This window comes from Callospermophilus lateralis, unplaced genomic scaffold (genome assembly GCF_048772815.1).
Source record: "Callospermophilus lateralis isolate mCalLat2 unplaced genomic scaffold, mCalLat2.hap1 Scaffold_112, whole genome shotgun sequence".
Lineage (NCBI taxonomy): Eukaryota > Metazoa > Chordata > Mammalia > Rodentia > Sciuridae > Callospermophilus > Callospermophilus lateralis.
The window spans coordinates 1,317,342-1,325,682 of NW_027511460.1; the positions used below are offsets into that span (position 1 = coordinate 1,317,342).

Consider the following 8,341-nt stretch of genomic DNA (forward strand, 5'->3'; position numbering starts at 1 on the left):
TGTTATGGATAACTAAAAAGAATCAATAAAAAGAAAAAAATAAGATATAGTTCATCACTATTGACAGTAGCTATTCCTATATTCCATGTATATGAAAAGGAGTGGCACTATAGTTTTATAAACACAGTGATGTTACTTTTTCTCCTTAAGAGAATCTGTATTTCACTTCTTACCATAAAATGGCCCTCCATGCTCTTTTTTACATCAATATGAGTTCTTTACCTGTCTGCTAATAGCAATTCGATTTCTTGTTAATGATCAGTTTGTAATTGAATGCTGCTAGCTAGTCATTAAAACCTAAGAGATCAGAAGAAACAATTTCTCAGGCTCATGGCATCTTGCTCTGGAGGTTTTAAAAGTAGCTCCATGGATACATAGATCTTCCTTTGAAATTTGCTCCTTAAGTAGAAGGGTGGTCAGTTACTAATGCTTTGTTCCTAATACCTAGGCCATTAAAATAAGTCTTTTCCTTGTAGGATGTCCATTTTAAGAAAGCTAAGAGAAATCTATCCCATGAGATGTACTGAAAACAAGGAGAACCCTACAATGTTTTAATTCTTAACTATACATACTTACTAAGGTGCTTTACATCATATCCTATGCTTATTGGGAACTAAGCTATTAGGATGGGAACTCAATAAGCATATGTTTTAGCCAGCTTTTCTTTTCTGTGACTAAAGGACCCAACCAGAACAATTGTAGGAGAGGAAAAGTTTATTTGAGGGCTCCACGGTTTCAGAGGTCTTAGCCCTTAGAAGGGTGGCTCCATTCCTGCAGGCTGGAGGTAAGGAGACCATCATGGAAGAAGAGTATGGTGGAGAGAAGCAACTCACATGATGATAAGAAAGGAGAGAGAGAGAGAGAGAGAGAGAGAGAGAGAGAGAGAGAGAGAGAGAGAGAGTCTCTACTCTCCACATATAAAATATATACCCTAAAGCCACGCCCCAATTCCCACCTCCTCTGGCCACATTCTACCACTCCAGTGACAACTCAGTTAATCCCTATCAGGGGATTAATCCACTGATTGTGTTAAGATTCTCAAAATCCAACCATTTCTCCTCTGAACCTTTTGCATTGTCTCACATGTGAGATTTTTGGGAATACCTCACATCCAAACCACAACAGCAGAGGATAATCAACATTACCATGGCTTCCTACATCCTTTCCTAGAAAATTCAGTGTTTTGTTCTTCATAAGGTGGCATTTCAAACTATTGTTTTTTCCCTCAATTTCTAACCTATGGGTTCTATCCCCTCACAGCATATTTGGAGAGGAAATCAAGACAATAGAGGAAAAGTATTATCTTTTCACCCTAGTCCCATGGCAGAATAGAGGAGGCTGGTTGAGAGGTGTCCTTCCTGTAGGACACTAGAAAGATATCCAGTGACAGTCTTTCTTTTAGTTTGCAGAATCAACAAGCATCTAAAGTTCTCTAATCCATTTGCCAATACACTTTTTTTTTAATTTGGTACTGGAGATGGAACTCAGGGGCACTTGGCCATTGAGCCACATCCCCAGCTCTATTGTGTATTTTTTTTAGAAACAGGTTCTTGCTGAATTGCTGAGCACCTTGCTTCTGTTGAGGCTGGCTTTGAACTCAAGATCCTCCTGCCTCAGCATCCCAAGCCACTGGGATTACAGGCATTTGCCACTGTGCCTGGCCCCAATAAACTTCTTATGTGGGAAACTGAGACATACCACCAGTTTTTTCTAGGAATTATGCCTTGGTTTGCAAACATCTGAATTCACAAAGCACTTTGCTGCTATGCAAAGTCCACATTTGGTTTTACAAGGTATACTTACTACTATATTTCACAAACAATCCTAAATACACATACACACATATAATCAAACACACACACACACACACACACACACACACACACACACACACACACACACATATATATATATATATATATATATATATATATATATATATATATATATATATATATATAATCACTTCACATTTGTGCAATGAGCCAAATTGGGCACATGGTTATCCTCTAATTTCCATCACCTGAGAATGATTTTTCTAAGGCATTCAAGACTGAGGGTGCTATAACATGAACATATCTTCCTCTTTTAATAATCTCACTGGTCTCAGAGCCAGTTGTCCACATTTGAATGGCACACACACCCAAATATGCAAATGACATGCAAATACTTGTGGTGTCAACCACATTGGTAGGCACCATAAAAGGAAACACACATTTCTAAATTCTTGAAGAGAAACATAGAAATAGACTCTAAAGGAAAGCACAAGCTAGAGAGCCTGTATTCTTGTTTGTCACTTGATACTTGTAATCTTTATGAGAAGACTATACTTGCAGTTGTTAAAAAATTTAGTGAACAATGTAAGGCTGTTTGTAAACAAACATTACATGTTGATATGCAAATGTTAAGTATGTAGCAATTCAAAAATGTTTATGAAAATACCAAATCAACAAGTGCAGGATACATACTCTATTGTGAACAGAACTCAGAATATTGGGACAGATTTCAAAGACTCCATCCTCAAAATGCAGAGTATTCTATCTCTCCTATTACTAACAAGATCCCTTTAAATTGATTAATACATTTCATATGCTTTTATTAAGTGAAAGACACTATGCTGTGCTAGGTGCTGCGGGGGGGGCATCACTAGAGATGACAAAGATAACAAACTCAAGGAATTTATGGATTAGGAGGAAAGCAAGTGTACTCAAACTAATATAAGGCAGAATGTAAGTGCAGTAAGAGGAATAAAATGCTTTTGAGATTCAGAGGATGAAGGCATAACGCTCCTGATGTATCCTTTTGGAATTTTAATAGGCCTAGACTACAAGGTGATGCATCTACCATCATTCATTCATTCACTCACTTAATCACTGAACAATTCATTCAAGGACTTTTCCATTACCATTAATCATGCATGATGCACTAGGCATGGCATTATGTGCTGGAATAAAGGAGGAGTGAAACAGCAGCTCACAGGGGAAGAGGAAGGTTCAAAGCAAGGAGGGCAGAAAAGGGGAAGCTTAATAGAGTCTGCACAAGTCCAAAAGGATTTGCCAGAGAAAGCATTTAACCTGAGTTTCACCAATCATACAAAGACAGACATAAAAGTTAATCTGGAAAAGACACAAAAGAGCAATAATTAGCCATGCTATCAGATATTCATAGTATATTTAAGAAAGGATATGTTGAAAAAAATATTCTACAGATTGAAAACAGGAAGCTCATAGACATCTACTTGGTATATCACCCTAAACAATAATATCAACAAACAATAAGCATAGCTCTATCCTTAACCAAAATGCAGGAATATTTTATATCATGATGTTGTAGAATAAATAGTGGACTGGGATTAACAAAACTTTATAAACACATAAAGTCAATGTAAGCTCTAACATATGCTTGGCTAGAAGCAATAAGAAGTGTTGGAAAGAACATTAATTTCAGAATAAGAAGTAGGTGTGGAGATGTATACTGATTTGCCACTTACTATTTCATCTCAGGAAAGTTATCAAACCGCTGAGTGCAAATAACTACACAATAGCTACAAAAAGACAATGGTTTCAGGGTTGTACCAATTCTAGGCATTACACCCAGTCATAACAATGTCAAGAGGAAAAAGAGAGATGATAATGTCATATAGCTTTCTTTACAGTGAAGATGAGTCACCAGAAGTATCACACTAGATTTTCTTTTACATCTCACTGGTCAGAATTGTTCACTTAACCATTTCTGAACAAATCATTGTCAAAAAGAATCAGACCTGAGCTCTCTATGGAGCTGAAGGTGAGGTGCAGATCCTCTGAGACATGAGGCTCTGGGGGAAAGGACCAGGAACTTTCACAAAAACATAAATTTGGGAGGAAATAATAGGTATAAAATCCAGTAATGTCATTCTATGTCTTTGTTGATTATACTATCATAATGGAATAATATGATATAATTCTGATATACTCTTGCTATTTTTACCTTAATACTTTTAGTTTTCTTCCATAATTTTTTTTCTCTGTTTTTTGGTCTCTAGTGATTTGGAAGCCATGCACCTTCATTTTCTTCTATTTATTATTATCTTTAAGTGAAAATGTTTCTGAATCTGTGTTTATCTAATTATAAATGGTAAAATTGCTGTTTTACCTACTCCATATAAGATGGGCAATGGATACACTTTCTTCTGTTATGAGGAGTTGCTCCAGAAAGCACTCTAAGTATGAATTTCAAAAGAGAGCTTTATTTACCTGGCCAGGGACTGTCACCCACTGCAGAGACTCAAGCTCAAAACCCACAAATAAGTGACTTGCTTGTCCTCAGGTAAGCTAGCCAATCATAGAAATTAAAACATTAATATGTGGGACCTGTGAGTTCTAGGCCAGACCGGAATTTTCCAGTCAGCAAGCAAGTGATAAACAGAAGCTAAAAAGGCATGAGCTTTGCAGTTCAGTTGACCACAGTCCTGGGTTCAAGCAGGTGCTAGACAGGTGGGGCAAGAATCTACTTCAAAGTTGTGTAGACTCACAAGGGCCTTCATACCCAGGATGTAGCTCACCACAACCACTGCTGCATCCTGAGTAGGGTACAATTTTGGGGGTACAAAGTATAGAAAGTCCATTTTGTAAATAAGAAAACAGCTTTCATTTCAGTATCTCAGAAACAGCTGTTTTTTTTTTTTCTTATAGAAGGCAGCAAAATGGAGTCTTAGGCTCCTATTGATTGTATTTATCAATTCATACAAAAACACTTCTCCTCTCTACCCTCATTTTTTTGTAACTTGCTATTTTATGTTTGGTAGGCAAATTGGTTTATTAGCTATTTATTTTAATCTTTACAACACCAAAATTTACCAAGATTGATCTAGAAATAAGCACTCTAACTTGAATTCTGCTAGAAAATATCCTTTTAGATTTGGTTAGTTCTTTCTTGTATTATTTACATATCCACTGCTTCTTGGTTTCCTTTTGGAATTCTTTTAAAATGTGCACTGCATCTGTCCTCTATGCTTCTGGCCTGAGAAGAAGGAAACATCATTTTTTGTTATCATTTTTCTCTCAACTCTTTAAAAATTTTTTGAACTTGATTTTTACTATTTAATTTATGTGTGTACTTCCAGTGTGTGTGCGTGCACCACGCATATGTGCATGCACGTTTGGTAGGGTGGTGGTATGGAGAGTGCTTTGGCCTTTATTTAAGCTCCCTGAATCTCATCCCCCTGCTGTGACTGTGAGTGCGGTACTCTGCAGTCAACAGTACCAAATAACACTTCTTGGTTGGTGACTTAGTATGTATAAGCCTAATAATCTTGTTAAATACTTTTCTTTGGTCTTTTAAACACATTTTTATTCTAAATTATTCTCCAGTTATAACATATCAACTTCAATAAAAAGATATTCAGCGGTAAGAGAGAATCCTCCAAAGCCTGTAGAACCAGCTTCTATGTTATTCACGTTTCCTTCTTGGTGGTCAGTACATCAGCTTCAGTTATGAATCATTCTGTTTGAATATTAAAATTCTTATGTTCATTTTTACTCCAACAGCTCTACTGTCACTGGGTTTTATGATCACAACATGTTACACAGGGTGGGACATGTTCTTTCTCTCATTTAATAGAGGAACAGGACATTCTTGAGAGGTTAGAGGACTAACCTAAAGTCGTACATCAATTAAACAAGGTGTTCCATTTAGAATCAGCTTCCTTGACAGTCACTGCTTGGGGTTCCTGCTGCATTTTAATGTAGCTCTTAAATATGTATGGCTGAGTCCTTAGCCTGCCATGCTGTGTTGCTTGTCCAGAGTCTCCCTTTATCTCAATCTCCTGCATGCCTGATGTCTGATCATTCCTTCTCTAAGTTTCACTCTAAAATTATAAGTAAAAAGGCACTCTACATATTGGATAGAAAACATTGTCTGATTTGAATAAATACCCTAATTAACAGAACCCAACTTTTTTTCTTTTCACATTGGACATCTGTGTTAACATTTTGTAATATTTAGTCACCGTGATACTGGATCACTGGTTTATTGTTTGCTTTGAATATTTTCTCCCACACATTGTACTGTGAATACTTTCTCATTTATTTACTTGTGACTAAAGTCATCAAGGGAACCATTGATTTATTTATTTTTTTTTAGAATTTTAATTGGCAAACATTATAAAGCTATTTTCAATTGTGAGACAGTAATTTTAGTACAAATTGCCACAAATTAATTTACCCAAAATAAGTTTTTAATCTCATAGAAAATTTATATTACACCCACCCTTGCTATGATGTATTTATATCCCAAATTCCTGTAATCACTGACATGTTTTCATGTTATTAGCTATTGTAGTATATTTTAGAAACGATATATTTAAGTTGAAAACAGGACGTCCATAGACATCTACCTAATGTTAACATCAGAAATAACAATACAGAAACAAAAAAACATAGCTATTTAAACCATAAAATCTGGATGTAAATTGTACTGATTATTTGAATGCCAGAATAAAACCAATGGGCACTTACAGAAAATAAATCAACAACTCTTTAAGATTTCGTATTATATTATTAGGGGAATAGATAACTGAATCATGATAGATATTTACTATGGATTTACGCAATGGTTAGAAACAATGAAATGGATAACCATGCAGTACCATCTTCGCTTTTTAAAGGGTAGTTAGAACTGTATCCATACTATTAAGGTAAGTTAAATACACATTCACGTACAGTTACACACAGAAATACAATGTGCAAAGAAATTTTCTATACATGACGTCATGTATTGATATTTTAATAGATTCCTAAGTGAAGGAGGGGGATGAATTCAGGGTTAAGGATTCAGGAAAAAACAAAAAGAATTGAAAATAAATAAAAGGGCTTTAAATGGACCAAGGGTGGCAGTGTGCCAACAGCTGAGGATTATCAGGATTATGATTAATTAAACTTTCCTCACTAGTAGAACAAATTTGTTTTAATGTTGCCCTTCTGGAAAGACTCCTGAACTGAGCCAGAAAATGTTAGTCTTTCTTCTGCCAAATTTGCTATAATACTGATTCTCCTTTAGTCAATATGAAGAAAAGAGGTTTCCTATCTTACACCACAGGTCCTGCTGGTGTTCACTTGCGTTTTTGGGTGTCTGCCTGGATTTGGTGATCTTGTGGCGGTAACAGAGCACGTGATGTTGGGGTAGGTATGACTATGCTCCAGGATCACTGCTTCCCACCTTAAGTATCAGGTGGTGTCAGAGGCTTGGTTAGCGCTCCAGGAATTGTTTTTTATTGTGAATAAACTCTCAGGACAGACTTGACTTCCGCCTTGCTCCTGATTCACTACTCTTGCCTGCTTTGTCACTCAGCTCTGAGGTCCACCTAACTTCCTTTCACCTGCTTGGTTCTTTGACTTGTTATTGTTCTTTGACTTTGGGATGACTGTGGCCTGGATGGGATCTTCTTGGATATATTTGGTGTTGGTGGATATATTTGTGGCTGCTACTCCTTAAAAGCATCTGTACAGAGAAATGATTCTAATCCACTGCCCTGAAATCCTTAGGTGCTACCATACCACTCTAGTTCATTTTGGCATCCTTGCCTCTGTTGGGTTAAGCAACTTACAATAGAAACTTGATAACTCTGATGAAATCTTGGATTGAACTAAATTATACCAAGCAATTCCCATTTGGTACATGTCCATAGTTCCAATGTACTTACTTTCCTGGTGGAAGTAAATCCTATTGGATACATGGCTGGTACTCTATCTAAATTAGCTTTTCAAGACAAAATTTTCTCATACTCTCAGTTTCTTATAATTTTAAAAGTGCCTAAGTACATACTCTATGACAGCTTGACTGTGCTGGGAATTGAACCCAGAGCCTCTAGCTTGTTAGACTAGTGCTCTACCACTGAGCTATACACCCTTAAGTCCCTGTACTAAGATTTAAAAGGAAGAAAGGACTACAGAGGGAAGAAGGCTGTGAGCCCTCATGTATTAAAATACTTTATGCTCTTCCTCATGTTTTTTCATGTACCGTTCTCTATATGTATTATAATCTTTTAATTTTTTATATTTATTCATTTGTACACTTAATAAAACAGTATAATTTGATCAGTTTAATTCCCCTGTACCTTCCATTTTCTTCCCCACTGTTCCCCTGATCCCCTTCCTTTATTTTACTGGTCTCTTATTTTTTAAAACTTGTTCTAATTAGTTATACATGAAAGTAGAATGCATTTTGACACACTGTACACAAATGGAACACAAGTTCTTATTCCTCTGGCTGTACATGGTGCTGTCACACCAGTAGTGTAATAGTACATGTGTATAGGGTAATAATGTCTGTCTGTCTCATTCTACTATCGTTCCCATTCCCA

The 8,341-nt window shown here is 36.3% G+C and overlaps 1 non-coding gene across 1 annotated transcript; it reads right to left on the reverse strand.

The window, feature by feature from the left end:
- Nucleotides 1–7,815: 7,815 nt before the first annotated feature.
- Nucleotides 7,816–7,887, reverse strand: Trnav-aac (transfer RNA valine (anticodon AAC)). The gene has a single exon. It is a non-coding gene; the product is annotated as a tRNA-Val (tRNA).
- Nucleotides 7,888–8,341: the final 454 nt, after the last annotated feature.